The sequence below is a fragment of the Daphnia pulicaria genome, chromosome 3, assembly GCF_021234035.1.
Source record: "Daphnia pulicaria isolate SC F1-1A chromosome 3, SC_F0-13Bv2, whole genome shotgun sequence".
Lineage (NCBI taxonomy): Eukaryota > Metazoa > Arthropoda > Branchiopoda > Diplostraca > Daphniidae > Daphnia > Daphnia pulicaria.
Window position 1 is genome coordinate 1,118,131 of NC_060915.1, and position 19,844 is coordinate 1,137,974.

Below are 19,844 nucleotides of genomic sequence, written 5' to 3' on the forward strand. Positions count from 1 at the left end.
AATTACCAGTCCAAATTCGTAGATAAAAAATTTCAATGCCTTAGAGATAGGTTCAATTCATCTATAAGAATGATTCTGGATCAATTCCATTGAGAGTTTTTCAAAGTTTATCGCGTTTTTTAATCGCGATGGTTACCAGTCCAAATTCGTAGATCAAAAATATCAATGGCATAGAGATAGGTTCAATTCATCTATTTGAATGATTCTGGATAAATTTCATTGCGAGTTTTTCAAAGTTTATCGCGCTTTTTTTTTCGCGATGGTTACGAGTCCAAATTCAATGAAAAAACATTTCTATCACTTTGAAGTGATTTTCTATTCATCCATTGGGACTGGGAGGGTAAATTTTCATTTTTGAATGTCAACGGCCATATCACGTAGAACGCACCTGGTCTCGTCAGCTCCCAGAAGTTAAGTTACGTCGAGTCCCGTTAGTACTTGGAAGGGTGACCGCTTGGGAATACGGGATGTCGTTGGCGATGAACAGTTTGTTTTCAATAACAAACTTCTTGAAATTTTTTTTCAATCACGATGGTTACCAGTCCAAATTCTTAGATAAAAAATTTCAATGGCATAGAGATAGGTTCAATTCATCTATTTGAATGATTCTGGATAAATTTCATTGCGAGTTTTTCAAAGTTTATCGCGCTTTTTTATTCGCGATGGTTACGAGTCCAAATTCAATGAACAAACATTTCTATCACTTTGAAGTGATTTTCTATTCATCCATTGGGACTGGGAGGGTAAATTTTCATTTTTGAATGTCAACGGCCATATCACGTAGAACGCACCTGGTCTCGTCAGCTCCCAGAAGTTAAGTTACGTCGAGTCCCGTTAGTACTTGGAAGGGTGACCGCTTGGGAATACGGGATGTCGTTGGCGATGAACAGTTTGTTTTCAATAACAAACTTCTTGAAATTTTTTTTCAATCACGATGGTTACCAGTCCAAATTCTTAGATAAAAAATTTCAATGGCATAGAGATAGGTTCAATTCATCTATTTGAATGATTCTGGATAAATTTCATTGCGAGTTTTTCAAAGTTTATCGCGCTTTTTTATTCGCGATGGTTACGAGTCCAAATTCAATGAACAAACATTTCTATCACTTTGAAGTGATTTTCTATTCATCCATTGGGACTGGGAGGGTAAATTTTCATTTTTGAATGTCAACGGCCATATCACGTAGAACGCACCTGGTCTCGTCAGCTCCCAGAAGTTAAGTTACGTCGAGTCCCGTTAGTACTTGGAAGGGTGACCGCTTGGGAATACGGGATGTCGTTGGCGATGAACAGTTTGTTTTCAATAACAAACTTCTTGAAATTTTTTTTCAATCACGATGGTTACCAGTCCAAATTCTTAGATAAAAAATTTCAATGGCATAGAGATAGGTTCAATTCATCTATTTGAATGATTCTGGATAAATTTCATTGCGAGTTTTTCAAAGTTTATCGCGCTTTTTTATTCGCGATGGTTACGAGTCCAAATTCAATGAACAAACATTTCTATCACTTTGAAGTGATTTTCTATTCATCCATTGGGACTGGGAGGGTAAATTTTCATTTTTGAATGTCAACGGCCATATCACGTAGAACGCACCTGGTCTCGTCAGCTCCCAGAAGTTAAGTTACGTCGAGTCCCGTTAGTACTTGGAAGGGTGACCGCTTGGGAATACGGGATGTCGTTGGCGATGAACAGTTTGTTTTCAATAACAAACTTCTTGAAATTTTTTTTCAATCACGATAATTACCAGTCCAAATTCGTAGATAAAAAATTTCAATGCCTTAGAGATAGGTTCAATTCATCTATAAGAATGATTCTGGATCAATTCCATTGAGAGTTTTTCAAAGTTTATCGCGTTTTTTAATCGCGATGGTTACCAGTCCAAATTCGTAGATCAAAAATATCAATGGCATAGAGATAGGTTCAATTCATCTATTTGAATGATTCTGGATAAATTTCATTGCGAGTTTTTCAAAGTTTATCGCGCTTTTTTTTTCGCGATGGTTACGAGTCCAAATTCAATGAAAAAACATTTCTATCACTTTGAAGTGATTTTCTATTCATCCATTGGGACTGGGAGGGTAAATTTTCATTTTTGAATGTCAACGGCCATATCACGTAGAACGCACCTGGTCTCGTCAGCTCCCAGAAGTTAAGTTACGTCGAGTCCCGTTAGTACTTGGAAGGGTGACCGCTTGGGAATACGGGATGTCGTTGGCGATGAACAGTTTGTTTTCAATAACAAACTTCTTGAAATTTTTTTTCAATCACGATGGTTACCAGTCCAAATTCTTAGATAAAAAATTTCAATGGCATAGAGATAGGTTCAATTCATCTATTTGAATGATTCTGGATAAATTTCATTGCGAGTTTTTCAAAGTTTATCGCGCTTTTTTATTCGCGATGGTTACGAGTCCAAATTCAATGAACAAACATTTCTATCACTTTGAAGTGATTTTCTATTCATCCATTGGGACTGGGAGGGTAAATTTTCATTTTTGAATGTCAACGGCCATATCACGTAGAACGCACCTGGTCTCGTCAGCTCCCAGAAGTTAAGTTACGTCGAGTCCCGTTAGTACTTGGAAGGGTGACCGCTTGGGAATACGGGATGTCGTTGGCGATGAACAGTTTGTTTTCAATAACAAACTTCTTGAAATTTTTTTTCAATCACGATGGTTACCAGTCCAAATTCTTAGATAAAAAATTTCAATGGCATAGAGATAGGTTCAATTCATCTATTTGAATGATTCTGGATAAATTTCATTGCGAGTTTTTCAAAGTTTATCGCGCTTTTTTATTCGCGATGGTTACGAGTCCAAATTCAATGAACAAACATTTCTATCACTTTGAAGTGATTTTCTATTCATCCATTGGGACTGGGAGGGTAAATTTTCATTTTTGAATGTCAACGGCCATATCACGTAGAACGCACCTGGTCTCGTCAGCTCCCAGAAGTTAAGTTACGTCGAGTCCCGTTAGTACTTGGAAGGGTGACCGCTTGGGAATACGGGATGTCGTTGGCGATGAACAGTTTGTTTTCAATAACAAACTTCTTGAAATTTTTTTTCAATCACGATGGTTACCAGTCCAAATTCTTAGATAAAAAATTTCAATGGCATAGAGATAGGTTCAATTCATCTATTTGAATGATTCTGGATAAATTTCATTGCGAGTTTTTCAAAGTTTATCGCGCTTTTTTATTCGCGATGGTTACGAGTCCAAATTCAATGAACAAACATTTCTATCACTTTGAAGTGATTTTCTATTCATCCATTGGGACTGGGAGGGTAAATTTTCATTTTTGAATGTCAACGGCCATATCACGTAGAACGCACCTGGTCTCGTCAGCTCCCAGAAGTTAAGTTACGTCGAGTCCCGTTAGTACTTGGAAGGGTGACCGCTTGGGAATACGGGATGTCGTTGGCGATGAACAGTTTGTTTTCAATAACAAACTTCTTGAAATTTTTTTTCAATCACGATAATTACCAGTCCAAATTCGTAGATAAAAAATTTCAATGCCTTAGAGATAGGTTCAATTCATCTATAAGAATGATTCTGGATCAATTCCATTGAGAGTTTTTCAAAGTTTATCGCGTTTTTTAATCGCGATGGTTACCAGTCCAAATTCGTAGATCAAAAATATCAATGGCATAGAGATAGGTTCAATTCATCTATTTGAATGATTCTGGATAAATTTCATTGCGAGTTTTTCAAAGTTTATCGCGCTTTTTTTTTCGCGATGGTTACGAGTCCAAATTCAATGAAAAAACATTTCTATCACTTTGAAGTGATTTTCTATTCATCCATTGGGACTGGGAGGGTAAATTTTCATTTTTGAATGTCAACGGCCATATCACGTAGAACGCACCTGGTCTCGTCAGCTCCCAGAAGTTAAGTTACGTCGAGTCCCGTTAGTACTTGGAAGGGTGACCGCTTGGGAATACGGGATGTCGTTGGCGATGAACAGTTTGTTTTCAATAACAAACTTCTTGAAATTTTTTTTCAATCACGATGGTTACCAGTCCAAATTCTTAGATAAAAAATTTCAATGGCATAGAGATAGGTTCAATTCATCTATTTGAATGATTCTGGATAAATTTCATTGCGAGTTTTTCAAAGTTTATCGCGCTTTTTTATTCGCGATGGTTACGAGTCCAAATTCAATGAACAAACATTTCTATCACTTTGAAGTGATTTTCTATTCATCCATTGGGACTGGGAGGGTAAATTTTCATTTTTGAATGTCAACGGCCATATCACGTAGAACGCACCTGGTCTCGTCAGCTCCCAGAAGTTAAGTTACGTCGAGTCCCGTTAGTACTTGGAAGGGTGACCGCTTGGGAATACGGGATGTCGTTGGCGATGAACAGTTTGTTTTCAATAACAAACTTCTTGAAATTTTTTTTCAATCACGATGGTTACCAGTCCAAATTCTTAGATAAAAAATTTCAATGGCATAGAGATAGGTTCAATTCATCTATTTGAATGATTCTGGATAAATTTCATTGCGAGTTTTTCAAAGTTTATCGCGCTTTTTTATTCGCGATGGTTACGAGTCCAAATTCAATGAACAAACATTTCTATCACTTTGAAGTGATTTTCTATTCATCCATTGGGAATGGGAGGGTAAATTTTCATTTTTGAATGTCAACGGCCATATCACGTAGAACGCACCTGGTCTCGTCAGCTCCCAGAAGTTAAGTTACGTCGAGTCCCGTTAGTACTTGGAAGGGTGACCGCTTGGGAATACGGGATGTCGTTGGCGATGAACAGTTTGTTTTCAATAACAAACTTCTTGAAATTTTTTTTCAATCACGATGGTTACCAGTCCAAATTCTTAGATAAAAAATTTCAATGGCATAGAGATAGGTTCAATTCATCTATTTGAATGATTCTGGATAAATTTCATTGCGAGTTTTTCAAAGTTTATCGCGCTTTTTTATTCGCGATGGTTACGAGTCCAAATTCAATGAACAAACATTTCTATCACTTTGAAGTGATTTTCTATTCATCCATTGGGACTGGGAGGGTAAATTTTCATTTTTGAATGTCAACGGCCATATCACGTAGAACGCACCTGGTCTCGTCAGCTCCCAGAAGTTAAGTTACGTCGAGTCCCGTTAGTACTTGGAAGGGTGACCGCTTGGGAATACGGGATGTCGTTGGCGATGAACAGTTTGTTTTCAATAACAAACTTCTTGAAATTTTTTTTCAATCACGATGGTTACCAGTCCAAATTCTTAGATAAAAAATTTCAATGGCATAGAGATAGGTTCAATTCATCTATTTGAATGATTCTGGATAAATTTCATTGCGAGTTTTTCAAAGTTTATCGCGCTTTTTTATTCGCGATGGTTACGAGTCCAAATTCAATGAACAAACATTTCTATCACTTTGAAGTGATTTTCTATTCATCCATTGGGAATGGGAGGGTAAATTTTCATTTTTGAATGTCAACGGCCATATCACGTAGAACGCACCTGGTCTCGTCAGCTCCCAGAAGTTAAGTTACGTCGAGTCCCGTTAGTACTTGGAAGGGTGACCGCTTGGGAATACGGGATGTCGTTGGCGATGAACAGTTTGTTTTCAATAACAAACTTCTTGAAATTTTTTTTCAATCACGATGGTTACCAGTCCAAATTCTTAGATAAAAAATTTCAATGGCATAGAGATAGGTTCAATTCATCTATTTGAATGATTCTGGATAAATTTCATTGCGAGTTTTTCAAAGTTTATCGCGCTTTTTTATTCGCGATGGTTACGAGTCCAAATTCAATGAACAAACATTTCTATCACTTTGAAGTGATTTTCTATTCATCCATTGGGACTGGGAGGGTAAATTTTCATTTTTGAATGTCAACGGCCATATCACGTAGAACGCACCTGGTCTCGTCAGCTCCCAGAAGTTAAGTTACGTCGAGTCCCGTTAGTACTTGGAAGGGTGACCGCTTGGGAATACGGGATGTCGTTGGCGATGAACAGTTTGTTTTCAATAACAAACTTCTTGAAATTTTTTTTCAATCACGATGGTTACCAGTCCAAATTCTTAGATAAAAAATTTCAATGGCATAGAGATAGGTTCAATTCATCTATTTGAATGATTCTGGATAAATTTCATTGCGAGTTTTTCAAAGTTTATCGCGCTTTTTTATTCGCGATGGTTACGAGTCCAAATTCAATGAACAAACATTTCTATCACTTTGAAGTGATTTTCTATTCATCCATTGGGACTGGGAGGGTAAATTTTCATTTTTGAATGTCAACGGCCATATCACGTAGAACGCACCTGGTCTCGTCAGCTCCCAGAAGTTAAGTTACGTCGAGTCCCGTTAGTACTTGGAAGGGTGACCGCTTGGGAATACGGGATGTCGTTGGCGATGAACAGTTTGTTTTCAATAACAAACTTCTTGAAATTTTTTTTCAATCACGATGGTTACCAGTCCAAATTCTTAGATAAAAAATTTCAATGGCATAGAGATAGGTTCAATTCATCTATTTGAATGATTCTGGATAAATTTCATTGCGAGTTTTTCAAAGTTTATCGCGCTTTTTTATTCGCGATGGTTACGAGTCCAAATTCAATGAACAAACATTTCTATCACTTTGAAGTGATTTTCTATTCATCCATTGGGAATGGGAGGGTAAATTTTCATTTTTGAATGTCAACGGCCATATCACGTAGAACGCACCTGGTCTCGTCAGCTCCCAGAAGTTAAGTTACGTCGAGTCCCGTTAGTACTTGGAAGGGTGACCGCTTGGGAATACGGGATGTCGTTGGCGATGAACAGTTTGTTTTCAATAACTAACTTCTTGAAATTTTTTTTCAATCACGATGGTTACCAGTCCAAATTCTTAGATAAAAAATTTCAATGGCATAGAGATAGGTTCAATTCATCTATTTGAATGATTCTGGATAAATTTCATTGCGAGTTTTTCAAAGTTTATCGCGCTTTTTTATTCGCGATGGTTACGAGTCCAAATTCAATGAACAAACATTTCTATCACTTTGAAGTGATTTTCTATTCATCCATTGGGACTGGGAGGGTAAATTTTCATTTTTGAATGTCAACGGCCATATCACGTAGAACGCACCTGGTCTCGTCAGCTCCCAGAAGTTAAGTTACGTCGAGTCCCGTTAGTACTTGGAAGGGTGACCGCTTGGGAATACGGGATGTCGTTGGCGATGAACAGTTTGTTTTCAATAACAAACTTCTTGAAATTTTTTTTCAATCACGATGGTTACCAGTCCAAATTCTTAGATAAAAAATTTCAATGGCATAGAGATAGGTTCAATTCATCTATTTGAATGATTCTGGATAAATTTCATTGCGAGTTTTTCAAAGTTTATCGCGCTTTTTTATTCGCGATGGTTACGAGTCCAAATTCAATGAACAAACATTTCTATCACTTTGAAGTGATTTTCTATTCATCCATTGGGAATGGGAGGGTAAATTTTCATTTTTGAATGTCAACGGCCATATCACGTAGAACGCACCTGGTCTCGTCAGCTCCCAGAAGTTAAGTTACGTCGAGTCCCGTTAGTACTTGGAAGGGTGACCGCTTGGGAATACGGGATGTCGTTGGCGATGAACAGTTTGTTTTCAATAACAAACTTCTTGAAATTTTTTTTCAATCACGATGGTTACCAGTCCAAATTCTTAGATAAAAAATTTCAATGGCATAGAGATAGGTTCAATTCATCTATTTGAATGATTCTGGATAAATTTCATTGCGAGTTTTTCAAAGTTTATCGCGCTTTTTTATTCGCGATGGTTACGAGTCCAAATTCAATGAACAAACATTTCTATCACTTTGAAGTGATTTTCTATTCATCCATTGGGACTGGGAGGGTAAATTTTCATTTTTGAATGTCAACGGCCATATCACGTAGAACGCACCTGGTCTCGTCAGCTCCCAGAAGTTAAGTTACGTCGAGTCCCGTTAGTACTTGGAAGGGTGACCGCTTGGGAATACGGGATGTCGTTGGCGATGAACAGTTTGTTTTCAATAACAAACTTCTTGAAATTTTTTTTCAATCACGATGGTTACCAGTCCAAATTCTTAGATAAAAAATTTCAATGGCATAGAGATAGGTTCAATTCATCTATTTGAATGATTCTGGATAAATTTCATTGCGAGTTTTTCAAAGTTTATCGCGCTTTTTTATTCGCGATGGTTACGAGTCCAAATTCAATGAACAAACATTTCTATCACTTTGAAGTGATTTTCTATTCATCCATTGGGAATGGGAGGGTAAATTTTCATTTTTGAATGTCAACGGCCATATCACGTAGAACGCACCTGGTCTCGTCAGCTCCCAGAAGTTAAGTTACGTCGAGTCCCGTTAGTACTTGGAAGGGTGACCGCTTGGGAATACGGGATGTCGTTGGCGATGAACAGTTTGTTTTCAATAACAAACTTCTTGAAATTTTTTTTCAATCACGATGGTTACCAGTCCAAATTCTTAGATAAAAAATTTCAATGGCATAGAGATAGGTTCAATTCATCTATTTGAATGATTCTGGATAAATTTCATTGCGAGTTTTTCAAAGTTTATCGCGCTTTTTTATTCGCGATGGTTACGAGTCCAAATTCAATGAACAAACATTTCTATCACTTTGAAGTGATTTTCTATTCATCCATTGGGACTGGGAGGGTAAATTTTCATTTTTGAATGTCAACGGCCATATCACGTAGAACGCACCTGGTCTCGTCAGCTCCCAGAAGTTAAGTTACGTCGAGTCCCGTTAGTACTTGGAAGGGTGACCGCTTGGGAATACGGGATGTCGTTGGCGATGAACAGTTTGTTTTCAATAACAAACTTCTTGAAATTTTTTTTCAATCACGATGGTTACCAGTCCAAATTCTTAGATAAAAAATTTCAATGGCATAGAGATAGGTTCAATTCATCTATTTGAATGATTCTGGATAAATTTCATTGCGAGTTTTTCAAAGTTTATCGCGCTTTTTTATTCGCGATGGTTACGAGTCCAAATTCAATGAACAAACATTTCTATCACTTTGAAGTGATTTTCTATTCATCCATTGGGAATGGGAGGGTAAATTTTCATTTTTGAATGTCAACGGCCATATCACGTAGAACGCACCTGGTCTCGTCAGCTCCCAGAAGTTAAGTTACGTCGAGTCCCGTTAGTACTTGGAAGGGTGACCGCTTGGGAATACGGGATGTCGTTGGCGACGAACAGTTTGTTTTCAATAACAAACTTCTTGAAATTTTTTTTCAATCACGATGGTAACCAGTCCAAATTCGTAGATAAAAAATTTCAATGCCTTAGAGATAGGTTCAATTCATCTATAAGAATGATTCTGGATCAATTCCATTGAGAGTTTTTCAAAGTTTATCGCGTTTTTTAATCGCGATGGTTACCAGTCCAAATTCGTAGATCAAAAATATCAATGGCATAGAGATAGGTTCAATTCATCTATAGGAATGATTCTGGATAAATTTCATTGCGAGTTTTTCAAAGTTTATCGCGCTTTTTTATTCGCGATGGTTACGAGTCCAAATTCAATGAAAAAACATTTCTATCACTTTGAAGTGATTTTCTATTCATCCATTGGGACTGGGAGGGTAAATTTTCATTTTTGAATGTCAACGGCCATATCACGTAGAACGCACCTGGTCTCGTCAGCTCCCAGAAGTTAAGTTACGTCGAGTCCCGTTAGTACTTGGAAGGGTGACCGCTTGGGAATACGGGATGTCGTTGGCGATGAACAGTTTGTTTTCAATAACAAACTTCTTGAAATTTTTTTTCAATCACGATAATTACCAGTCCAAATTCGTAGATAAAAAATTTCAATGCCTTAGAGATAGGTTCAATTCATCTATAAGAATGATTCTGGATCAATTCCATTGAGAGTTTTTCAAAGTTTATCGCGTTTTTTAATCGCGATGGTTACCAGTCCAAATTCGTAGATCAAAAATATCAATGGCATAGAGATAGGTTCAATTCATCTATAGGAATGATTCTGGATAAATTTCATTGCGAGTTTTTCAAAGTTTATCGCGCTTTTTTATTCGCGATGGTTACGAGTCCAAATTCAATGAAAAAACATTTCTATCACTTTGAAGTGATTTTCTATTCATCCATTGGGACTGGGAGGGTAAATTTTCATTTTTGAATGTCAACGGCCATATCACGTAGAACGCACCTGGTCTCGTCAGCTCCCAGAAGTTAAGTTACGTCGAGTCCCGTTAGTACTTGGAAGGGTGACCGCTTGGGAATACGGGATGTCGTTGGCGATGAACAGTTTGTTTTCAATAACAAACTTCTTGAAATTTTTTTTCAATCACGATGGTTACCAGTCCAAATTCTTAGATAAAAAATTTCAATGGCATAGAGATAGGTTCAATTCATCTATTTGAATGATTCTGGATAAATTTCATTGCGAGTTTTTCAAAGTTTATCGCGCTTTTTTATTCGCGATGGTTACGAGTCCAAATTCAATGAACAAACATTTCTATCACTTTGAAGTGATTTTCTATTCATCCATTGGGACTGGGAGGGTAAATTTTCATTTTTGAATGTCAACGGCCATATCACGTAGAACGCACCTGGTCTCGTCAGCTCCCAGAAGTTAAGTTACGTCGAGTCCCGTTAGTACTTGGAAGGGTGACCGCTTGGGAATACGGGATGTCGTTGGCGATGAACAGTTTGTTTTCAATAACAAACTTCTTGAAATTTTTTTTCAATCACGATAATTACCAGTCCAAATTCGTAGATAAAAAATTTCAATGCCTTAGAGATAGGTTCAATTCATCTATAAGAATGATTCTGGATCAATTCCATTGAGAGTTTTTCAAAGTTTATCGCGTTTTTTAATCGCGATGGTTACCAGTCCAAATTCGTAGATCAAAAATATCAATGGCATAGAGATAGGTTCAATTCATCTATAGGAATGATTCTGGATAAATTTCATTGCGAGTTTTTCAAAGTTTATCGCGCTTTTTTATTCGCGATGGTTACGAGTCCAAATTCAATGAAAAAACATTTCTATCACTTTGAAGTGATTTTCTATTCATCCATTGGGACTGGGAGGGTAAATTTTCATTTTTGAATGTCAACGGCCATATCACGTAGAACGCACCTGGTCTCGTCAGCTCCCAGAAGTTAAGTTACGTCGAGTCCCGTTAGTACTTGGAAGGGTGACCGCTTGGGAATACGGGATGTCGTTGGCGATGAACAGTTTGTTTTCAATAACAAACTTCTTGAAATTTTTTTTCAATCACGATAATTACCAGTCCAAATTCGTAGATAAAAAATTTCAATGCCTTAGAGATAGGTTCAATTCATCTATAAGAATGATTCTGGATCAATTCCATTGAGAGTTTTTCAAAGTTTATCGCGTTTTTTAATCGCGATGGTTACCAGTCCAAATTCGTAGATCAAAAATATCAATGGCATAGAGATAGGTTCAATTCATCTATAGGAATGATTCTGGATAAATTTCATTGCGAGTTTTTCAAAGTTTATCGCGCTTTTTTATTCGCGATGGTTACGAGTCCAAATTCAATGAAAAAACATTTCTATCACTTTGAAGTGATTTTCTATTCATCCATTGGGACTGGGAGGGTAAATTTTCATTTTTGAATGTCAACGGCCATATCACGTAGAACGCACCTGGTCTCGTCAGCTCCCAGAAGTTAAGTTACGTCGAGTCCCGTTAGTACTTGGAAGGGTGACCGCTTGGGAATACGGGATGTCGTTGGCGATGAACAGTTTGTTTTCAATAACAAACTTCTTGAAATTTTTTTTCAATCACGATAATTACCAGTCCAAATTCGTAGATAAAAAATTTCAATGCCTTAGAGATAGGTTCAATTCATCTATAAGAATGATTCTGGATCAATTCCATTGAGAGTTTTTCAAAGTTTATCGCGTTTTTTAATCGCGATGGTTACCAGTCCAAATTCGTAGATCAAAAATATCAATGGCATAGAGATAGGTTCAATTCATCTATTTGAATGATTCTGGATAAATTTCATTGCGAGTTTTTCAAAGTTTATCGCGCTTTTTTATTCGCGATGGTTACGAGTCCAAATTCAATGAACAAACATTTCTATCACTTTGAAGTGATTTTCTATTCATCCATTGGGACTGGGAGGGTAAATTTTCATTTTTGAATGTCAACGGCCATATCACGTAGAACGCACCTGGTCTCGTCAGCTCCCAGAAGTTAAGTTACGTCGAGTCCCGTTAGTACTTGGAAGGGTGACCGCTTGGGAATACGGGATGTCGTTGGCGATGAACAGTTTGTTTTCAATAACAAACTTCTTGAAATTTTTTTTCAATCACGATAATTACCAGTCCAAATTCGTAGATAAAAAATTTCAATGCCTTAGAGATAGGTTCAATTCATCTATAAGAATGATTCTGGATCAATTCCATTGAGAGTTTTTCAAAGTTTATCGCGTTTTTTAATCGCGATGGTTACCAGTCCAAATTCGTAGATCAAAAATATCAATGGCATAGAGATAGGTTCAATTCATCTATAGGAATGATTCTGGATAAATTTCATTGCGAGTTTTTCAAAGTTTATCGCGCTTTTTTATTCGCGATGGTTACGAGTCCAAATTCAATGAAAAAACATTTCTATCACTTTGAAGTGATTTTCTATTCATCCATTGGGACTGGGAGGGTAAATTTTCATTTTTGAATGTCAACGGCCATATCACGTAGAACGCACCTGGTCTCGTCAGCTCCCAGAAGTTAAGTTACGTCGAGTCCCGTTAGTACTTGGAAGGGTGACCGCTTGGGAATACGGGATGTCGTTGGCGATGAACAGTTTGTTTTCAATAACAAACTTCTTGAAATTTTTTTTCAATCACGATAATTACCAGTCCAAATTCGTAGATAAAAAATTTCAATGCCTTAGAGATAGGTTCAATTCATCTATAAGAATGATTCTGGATCAATTCCATTGAGAGTTTTTCAAAGTTTATCGCGTTTTTTAATCGCGATGGTTACCAGTCCAAATTCGTAGATCAAAAATATCAATGGCATAGAGATAGGTTCAATTCATCTATAGGAATGATTCTGGATAAATTTCATTGCGAGTTTTTCAAAGTTTATCGCGCTTTTTTATTCGCGATGGTTACGAGTCCAAATTCAATGAACAAACATTTCTATCACTTTGAAGTGATTTTCTATTCATCCATTGGGACTGGGAGGGTAAATTTTCATTTTTGAATGTCAACGGCCATATCACGTAGAACGCACCTGGTCTCGTCAGCTCCCAGAAGTTAAGTTACGTCGAGTCCCGTTAGTACTTGGAAGGGTGACCGCTTGGGAATACGGGATGTCGTTGGCGATGAACAGTTTGTTTTCAATAACAAACTTCTTGAAATTTTTTTTCAATCACGATGGTTACCAGTCCAAATTCTTAGATAAAAAATTTCAATGGCATAGAGATAGGTTCAATTCATCTATTTGAATGATTCTGGATAAATTTCATTGCGAGTTTTTCAAAGTTTATCGCGCTTTTTTATTCGCGATGGTTACGAGTCCAAATTCAATGAAAAAACATTTCTATCACTTTGAAGTGATTTTCTATTCATCCATTGGGACTGGGAGGGTAAATTTTCATTTTTGAATGTCAACGGCCATATCACGTAGAACGCACCTGGTCTCGTCAGCTCCCAGAAGTTAAGTTACGTCGAGTCCCGTTAGTACTTGGAAGGGTGACCGCTTGGGAATACGGGATGTCGTTGGCGATGAACAGTTTGTTTTCAATAACAAACTTCTTGAAATTTTTTTTCAATCACGATAATTACCAGTCCAAATTCGTAGATAAAAAATTTCAATGCCTTAGAGATAGGTTCAATTCATCTATAAGAATGATTCTGGATCAATTCCATTGAGAGTTTTTCAAAGTTTATCGCGTTTTTTAATCGCGATGGTTACCAGTCCAAATTCGTAGATCAAAAATATCAATGGCATAGAGATAGGTTCAATTCATCTATAGGAATGATTCTGGATAAATTTCATTGCGAGTTTTTCAAAGTTTATCGCGCTTTTTTATTCGCGATGGTTACGAGTCCAAATTCAATGAACAAACATTTCTATCACTTTGAAGTGATTTTCTATTCATCCATTGGGACTGGGAGGGTAAATTTTCATTTTTGAATGTCAACGGCCATATCACGTAGAACGCACCTGGTCTCGTCAGCTCCCAGAAGTTAAGTTACGTCGAGTCCCGTTAGTACTTGGAAGGGTGACCGCTTGGGAATACGGGATGTCGTTGGCGATGAACAGTTTGTTTTCAATAACAAACTTCTTGAAATTTTTTTTCAATCACGATGGTTACCAGTCCAAATTCTTAGATAAAAAATTTCAATGGCATAGAGATAGGTTCAATTCATCTATTTGAATGATTCTGGATAAATTTCATTGCGAGTTTTTCAAAGTTTATCGCGCTTTTTTATTCGCGATGGTTACGAGTCCAAATTCAATGAAAAAACATTTCTATCACTTTGAAGTGATTTTCTATTCATCCATTGGGACTGGGAGGGTAAATTTTCATTTTTGAATGTCAACGGCCATATCACGTAGAACGCACCTGGTCTCGTCAGCTCCCAGAAGTTAAGTTACGTCGAGTCCCGTTAGTACTTGGAAGGGTGACCGCTTGGGAATACGGGATGTCGTTGGCGATGAACAGTTTGTTTTCAATAACAAACTTCTTGAAATTTTTTTTCAATCACGATAATTACCAGTCCAAATTCGTAGATAAAAAATTTCAATGCCTTAGAGATAGGTTCAATTCATCTATAAGAATGATTCTGGATCAATTCCATTGAGAGTTTTTCAAAGTTTATCGCGTTTTTTAATCGCGATGGTTACCAGTCCAAATTCGTAGATCAAAAATATCAATGGCATAGAGATAGGTTCAATTCATCTATTTGAATGATTCTGGATAAATTTCATTGCGAGTTTTTCAAAGTTTATCGCGCTTTTTTATTCGCGATGGTTACGAGTCCAAATTCAATGAACAAACATTTCTATCACTTTGAAGTGATTTTCTATTCATCCATTGGGACTGGGAGGGTAAATTTTCATTTTTGAATGTCAACGGCCATATCACGTAGAACGCACCTGGTCTCGTCAGCTCCCAGAAGTTAAGTTACGTCGAGTCCCGTTAGTACTTGGAAGGGTGACCGCTTGGGAATACGGGATGTCGTTGGCGATGAACAGTTTGTTTTCAATAACAAACTTCTTGAAATTTTTTTTCAATCACGATGGTTACCAGTCCAAATTCTTAGATAAAAAATTTCAATGGCATAGAGATAGGTTCAATTCATCTATTTGAATGATTCTGGATAAATTTCATTGCGAGTTTTTCAAAGTTTATCGCGCTTTTTTATTCGCGATGGTTACGAGTCCAAATTCAATGAACAAACATTTCTATCACTTTGAAGTGATTTTCTATTCATCCATTGGGACTGGGAGGGTAAATTTTCATTTTTGAATGTCAACGGCCATATCACGTAGAACGCACCTGGTCTCGTCAGCTCCCAGAAGTTAAGTTACGTCGAGTCCCGTTAGTACTTGGAAGGGTGACCGCTTGGGAATACGGGATGTCGTTGGCGATGAACAGTTTGTTTTCAATAACAAACTTCTTGAAATTTTTTTTCAATCACGATGGTTACCAGTCCAAATTCTTAGATAAAAAATTTCAATGGCATAGAGATAGGTTCAATTCATCTATTTGAATGATTCTGGATAAATTTCATTGCGAGTTTTTCAAAGTTTATCGCGCTTTTTTATTCGCGATGGTTACGAGTCCAAATTCAATGAACAAACATTTCTATTACTTTGAAGTGATTTTCTATTCATCCATTGGGACTGGGAGGGTAAATTTTCATTTTTGAATGTCAACGGCCATATCACGTAGAACGCACCTGGTCTCGTCAGCTCCCAGAAGTTAAGTTACGTCGAGTCCCGTTAGTACTTGGAAGGGTGACCGCTTGGGAATACGGGATGTCGTTGGCGATGAACAGTTTGTTTTCAATAACAAACTTCTTGAAATTTTTTTTCAATCACGATGGTTACCAGTCCAAATTCTTAGATAAAAAATTTCAATGGCATAGAGATAGGTTCAATTCATCTATTTGAATGATTCTGGATAAATTTCATTGCGAGTTTTTCAAAGTTTATCGCGCTTTTTTATTCGCGATGGTTACGAGTCCAAATTCAATGAACAAACATTTCTATCACTTTGAAGTGATTTTCTATTCATCCATTGGGACTGGGAGGGTAAATTTTCATTTTTGAATGTCAACGGCCATATCACGTAGAACGCACCTGGTCTCGTCAGCTCCCAGAAGTTAAGTTACGTCGAGTCCCGTTAGTACTTGGAAGGGTGACCGCTTGGGAATACGGGATGTCGTTGGCGATGAACAGTTTGTTTTCAATAACAAACTTCTTGAAATTTTTTTTCAATCACGATGGTTACCAGTCCAAATTCTTAGATAAAAAATTTCAATGGCATAGAGATAGGTTCAATTCATCTATTTGAATGATTCTGGATAAATTTCATTGCGAGTTTTTCAAAGTTTATCGCGCTTTTTTATTCGCGATGGTTACGAGTCCAAATTCAATGAACAAACATTTCTATCACTTTGAAGTGATTTTCTATTCATCCATTGGGACTGGGAGGGTAAATTTTCATTTTTGAATGTCAACGGCCATATCACGTAGAACGCACCTGGTCTCGTCAGCTCCCAGAAGTTAAGTTACGTCGAGTCCCGTTAGTACTTGGAAGGGTGACCGCTTGGGAATACGGGATGTCGTTGGCGATGAACAGTTTGTTTTCAATAACAAACTTCTTGAAATTTTTTTTCAATCACGATGGTTACCAGTCCAAATTCTTAGATAAAAAATTTCAATGGCATAGAGATAGGTTCAATTCATCTATTTGAATGATTCTGGATAAATTTCATTGCGAGTTTTTCAAAGTTTATCGCGCTTTTTTATTCGCGATGGTTACGAGTCCAAATTCAATGAACAAACATTTCTATCACTTTGAAGTGATTTTCTATTCATCCATTGGGACTGGGAGGGTAAATTTTCATTTTTGAATGTCAACGGCCATATCACGTAGAACGCACCTGGTCTCGTCAGCTCCCAGAAGTTAAGTTACGTCGAGTCCCGTTAGTACTTGGAAGGGTGACCGCTTGGGAATACGGGATGTCGTTGGCGATGAACAGTTTGTTTTCAATAACAAACTTCTTGAAATTTTTTTTCAATCACGATGGTTACCAGTCCAAATTCTTAGATAAAAAATTTCAATGGCATAGAGATAGGTTCAATTCATCTATTTGAATGATTCTGGATAAATTTCATTGCGAGTTTTTCAAAGTTTATCGCGCTTTTTTATTCGCGATGGTTACGAGTCCAAATTCAATGAACAAACATTTCTATCACTTTGAAGTGATTTTCTATTCATCCATTGGGACTGGGAGGGTAAATTTTCATTTTTGAATGTCAACGGCCATATCACGTAGAACGCACCTGGTCTCGTCAGCTCCCAGAAGTTAAGTTACGTCGAGTCCCGTTAGTACTTGGAAGGGTGACCGCTTGGGAATACGGGATGTCGTTGGCGATGAACAGTTTGTTTTCAATAACAAACTTCTTGAAATTTTTTTTCAATCACGATGGTTACCAGTCCAAATTCTTAGATAAAAAATTTCAATGGCATAGAGATAGGTTCAATTCATCTATTTGAATGATTCTGGATAAATTTCATTGCGAGTTTTTCAAAGTTTATCGCGCTTTTTTATTCGCGATGGTTACGAGTCCAAATTCAATGAACAAACATTTCTATCACTTTGAAGTGATTTTCTATTCATCCATTGGGACTGGGAGGGTAAATTTTCATTTTTGAATGTCAACGGCCATATCACGTAGAACGCACCTGGTCTCGTCAGCTCCCAGAAGTTAAGTTACGTCGAGTCCCGTTAGTACTTGGAAGGGTGACCGCTTGGGAATACGGGATGTCGTTGGCGATGAACAGTTTGTTTTCAATAACAAACTTCTTGAAATTTTTTTTCAATCACGATGGTTACCAGTCCAAATTCTTAGATAAAAAATTTCAATGGCATAGAGATAGGTTCAATTCATCTATTTGAATGATTCTGGATAAATTTCATTGCGAGTTTTTCAAAGTTTATCGCGCTTTTTTATTCGCGATGGTTACGAGTCCAAATTCAATGAACAAACATTTCTATCACTTTGAAGTGATTTTCTATTCATCCATTGGGACTGGGAGGGTAAATTTTCATTTTTGAATGTCAACGGCCATATCACGTAGAACGCACCTGGTCTCGTCAGCTCCCAGAAGTTAAGTTACGTCGAGTCCCGTTAGTACTTGGAAGGGTGACCGCTTGGGAATACGGGATGTCGTTGGCGATGAACAGTTTGTTTTCAATAACAAACTTCTTGAAATTTTTTTTCAATCACGATGGTTACCAGTCCAAATTCTTAGATAAAAAATTTCAATGGCATAGAGATAGGTTCAATTCATCTATTTGAATGATTCTGGATAAATTTCATTGCGAGTTTTTCAAAGTTTATCGCGCTTTTTTATTCGCGATGGTTACGAGTCCAAATTCAATGAACAAACATTTCTATCACTTTGAAGTGATTTTCTATTCATCCATTGGGACTGGGAGGGTAAATTTTCATTTTTGAATGTCAACGGCCATATCACGTAGAACGCACCTGGTCTCGTCAGCTCCCAGAAGTTAAGTTACGTCGAGTCCCGTTAGTACTTGGAAGGGTGACCGCTTGGGAATACGGGATGTCGTTGGCGATGAACAGTTTGTTTTCAATAACAAACTTCTTGAAATTTTTTTTCAATCACGATGGTTACCAGTCCAAATTCTTAGATAAAAAATTTCAATGGCATAGAGATAGGTTCAATTCATCTATTTGAATGATTCTGGATAAATTTCATTGCGAGTTTTTCAAAGTTTATCGCGCTTTTTTATTCGCGATGGTTACGAGTCCAAATTCAATGAACAAACATTTCTATCACTTTGAAGTGATTTTCTATTCATCCATTGGGACTGGGAGGGTAAATTTTCATTTTTGAATGTCAACGGCCATATCACGTAGAACGCACCTGGTCTCGTCAGCTCCCAGAAGTTAAGTTACGTCGAGTCCCGTTAGTACTTGGAAGGGTGACCGCTTGGGAATACGGGATGTCGTTGGCGATGAACAGTTTGTTTTCAATAACAAACTTCTTGAAATTTTTTTTCAATCACGATGGTTACCAGTCCAAATTCTTAGATAAAAAATTTCAATGGCATAGAGATAGGTTCAATTCATCTATTTGAATGATTCTGGATAAATTTCATTGCGAGTTTTTCAAAGTTTATCGCGCTTTTTTATTCGCGATGGTTACGAGTCCAAATTCAATGAACAAACATTTCTATCACTTTGAAGTGATTTTCTATTCATCCATTGGGACTGGGAGGGTAAATTTTCATTTTTGAATGTCAACGGCCATATCACGTAGAACGCGCCTGGTTTCGTCAGCTCCCAGAAGTTAAGTTACGTCGAGTCCCAGTAGTACTTGGAAGGGTGACCGCTTGGGAATACGGGATGTCGTTGGCGATGAACAGTTTGTTTTCAATAACAAACTTCTTGAAATTTTTTTTCAATCACGATAATTACCAGTCCAAATTCGTAGATAAAAAATTTCAATGCCTTAGAGATAGGTTAAATTCATCTATAAGAATGATTCTGGATCAATTCCATTGAGAGTTTTTCAAAGTTTATCGCGTTTTTTAATCGCGATGGTTACCAGTCCAAATTCG

General features: G+C 37.2%; 45 pseudogenes; all 45 read left to right on the forward strand.

Annotated features, from left to right (window-relative positions):
• Positions 1-360: 360 nt before the first annotated feature.
• Positions 361-479, forward strand: LOC124331112 (annotated as a pseudogene).
• A 284-nt stretch (positions 480-763) lies between these two features.
• Positions 764-882, forward strand: LOC124331113 (annotated as a pseudogene).
• A 284-nt stretch (positions 883-1,166) lies between these two features.
• Positions 1,167-1,285, forward strand: LOC124331114 (annotated as a pseudogene).
• Positions 1,286-1,569: 284 nt separating this feature from the next.
• Positions 1,570-1,688, forward strand: LOC124331115 (annotated as a pseudogene).
• Positions 1,689-2,102: 414 nt separating this feature from the next.
• LOC124331116 lies at positions 2,103-2,221 on the forward strand (annotated as a pseudogene).
• Positions 2,222-2,505: 284 nt separating this feature from the next.
• Positions 2,506-2,624, forward strand: LOC124331117 (annotated as a pseudogene).
• Positions 2,625-2,908: 284 nt separating this feature from the next.
• On the forward strand, positions 2,909-3,027 carry LOC124331118 (annotated as a pseudogene).
• A 284-nt stretch (positions 3,028-3,311) lies between these two features.
• LOC124331119 lies at positions 3,312-3,430 on the forward strand (annotated as a pseudogene).
• Positions 3,431-3,844: 414 nt separating this feature from the next.
• Positions 3,845-3,963, forward strand: LOC124331121 (annotated as a pseudogene).
• A 284-nt stretch (positions 3,964-4,247) lies between these two features.
• LOC124331122 lies at positions 4,248-4,366 on the forward strand (annotated as a pseudogene).
• A 284-nt stretch (positions 4,367-4,650) lies between these two features.
• Positions 4,651-4,769, forward strand: LOC124331123 (annotated as a pseudogene).
• Positions 4,770-5,053: 284 nt separating this feature from the next.
• LOC124331125 lies at positions 5,054-5,172 on the forward strand (annotated as a pseudogene).
• Positions 5,173-5,456: 284 nt separating this feature from the next.
• On the forward strand, positions 5,457-5,575 carry LOC124331126 (annotated as a pseudogene).
• A 284-nt stretch (positions 5,576-5,859) lies between these two features.
• On the forward strand, positions 5,860-5,978 carry LOC124331127 (annotated as a pseudogene).
• A 284-nt stretch (positions 5,979-6,262) lies between these two features.
• On the forward strand, positions 6,263-6,381 carry LOC124331128 (annotated as a pseudogene).
• A 284-nt stretch (positions 6,382-6,665) lies between these two features.
• LOC124331129 lies at positions 6,666-6,784 on the forward strand (annotated as a pseudogene).
• Positions 6,785-7,068: 284 nt separating this feature from the next.
• Positions 7,069-7,187, forward strand: LOC124331130 (annotated as a pseudogene).
• Positions 7,188-7,471: 284 nt separating this feature from the next.
• Positions 7,472-7,590, forward strand: LOC124331131 (annotated as a pseudogene).
• A 284-nt stretch (positions 7,591-7,874) lies between these two features.
• On the forward strand, positions 7,875-7,993 carry LOC124331133 (annotated as a pseudogene).
• A 284-nt stretch (positions 7,994-8,277) lies between these two features.
• On the forward strand, positions 8,278-8,396 carry LOC124331134 (annotated as a pseudogene).
• Positions 8,397-8,680: 284 nt separating this feature from the next.
• On the forward strand, positions 8,681-8,799 carry LOC124331135 (annotated as a pseudogene).
• Positions 8,800-9,083: 284 nt separating this feature from the next.
• LOC124331136 lies at positions 9,084-9,202 on the forward strand (annotated as a pseudogene).
• A 414-nt stretch (positions 9,203-9,616) lies between these two features.
• Positions 9,617-9,735, forward strand: LOC124331137 (annotated as a pseudogene).
• A 414-nt stretch (positions 9,736-10,149) lies between these two features.
• LOC124331139 lies at positions 10,150-10,268 on the forward strand (annotated as a pseudogene).
• A 284-nt stretch (positions 10,269-10,552) lies between these two features.
• On the forward strand, positions 10,553-10,671 carry LOC124331140 (annotated as a pseudogene).
• A 414-nt stretch (positions 10,672-11,085) lies between these two features.
• LOC124331141 lies at positions 11,086-11,204 on the forward strand (annotated as a pseudogene).
• Positions 11,205-11,618: 414 nt separating this feature from the next.
• Positions 11,619-11,737, forward strand: LOC124331142 (annotated as a pseudogene).
• A 414-nt stretch (positions 11,738-12,151) lies between these two features.
• Positions 12,152-12,270, forward strand: LOC124331143 (annotated as a pseudogene).
• A 414-nt stretch (positions 12,271-12,684) lies between these two features.
• Positions 12,685-12,803, forward strand: LOC124331145 (annotated as a pseudogene).
• Positions 12,804-13,217: 414 nt separating this feature from the next.
• LOC124331146 lies at positions 13,218-13,336 on the forward strand (annotated as a pseudogene).
• A 284-nt stretch (positions 13,337-13,620) lies between these two features.
• On the forward strand, positions 13,621-13,739 carry LOC124331147 (annotated as a pseudogene).
• Positions 13,740-14,153: 414 nt separating this feature from the next.
• LOC124331148 lies at positions 14,154-14,272 on the forward strand (annotated as a pseudogene).
• A 284-nt stretch (positions 14,273-14,556) lies between these two features.
• On the forward strand, positions 14,557-14,675 carry LOC124331149 (annotated as a pseudogene).
• Positions 14,676-15,089: 414 nt separating this feature from the next.
• Positions 15,090-15,208, forward strand: LOC124331150 (annotated as a pseudogene).
• Positions 15,209-15,492: 284 nt separating this feature from the next.
• LOC124331151 lies at positions 15,493-15,611 on the forward strand (annotated as a pseudogene).
• A 284-nt stretch (positions 15,612-15,895) lies between these two features.
• On the forward strand, positions 15,896-16,014 carry LOC124331152 (annotated as a pseudogene).
• A 284-nt stretch (positions 16,015-16,298) lies between these two features.
• Positions 16,299-16,417, forward strand: LOC124331153 (annotated as a pseudogene).
• Positions 16,418-16,701: 284 nt separating this feature from the next.
• On the forward strand, positions 16,702-16,820 carry LOC124331154 (annotated as a pseudogene).
• A 284-nt stretch (positions 16,821-17,104) lies between these two features.
• LOC124331156 lies at positions 17,105-17,223 on the forward strand (annotated as a pseudogene).
• Positions 17,224-17,507: 284 nt separating this feature from the next.
• LOC124331157 lies at positions 17,508-17,626 on the forward strand (annotated as a pseudogene).
• A 284-nt stretch (positions 17,627-17,910) lies between these two features.
• Positions 17,911-18,029, forward strand: LOC124331158 (annotated as a pseudogene).
• A 284-nt stretch (positions 18,030-18,313) lies between these two features.
• On the forward strand, positions 18,314-18,432 carry LOC124331159 (annotated as a pseudogene).
• A 284-nt stretch (positions 18,433-18,716) lies between these two features.
• LOC124331160 lies at positions 18,717-18,835 on the forward strand (annotated as a pseudogene).
• A 284-nt stretch (positions 18,836-19,119) lies between these two features.
• Positions 19,120-19,238, forward strand: LOC124331161 (annotated as a pseudogene).
• A 284-nt stretch (positions 19,239-19,522) lies between these two features.
• On the forward strand, positions 19,523-19,641 carry LOC124335236 (annotated as a pseudogene).
• Positions 19,642-19,844: the final 203 nt, after the last annotated feature.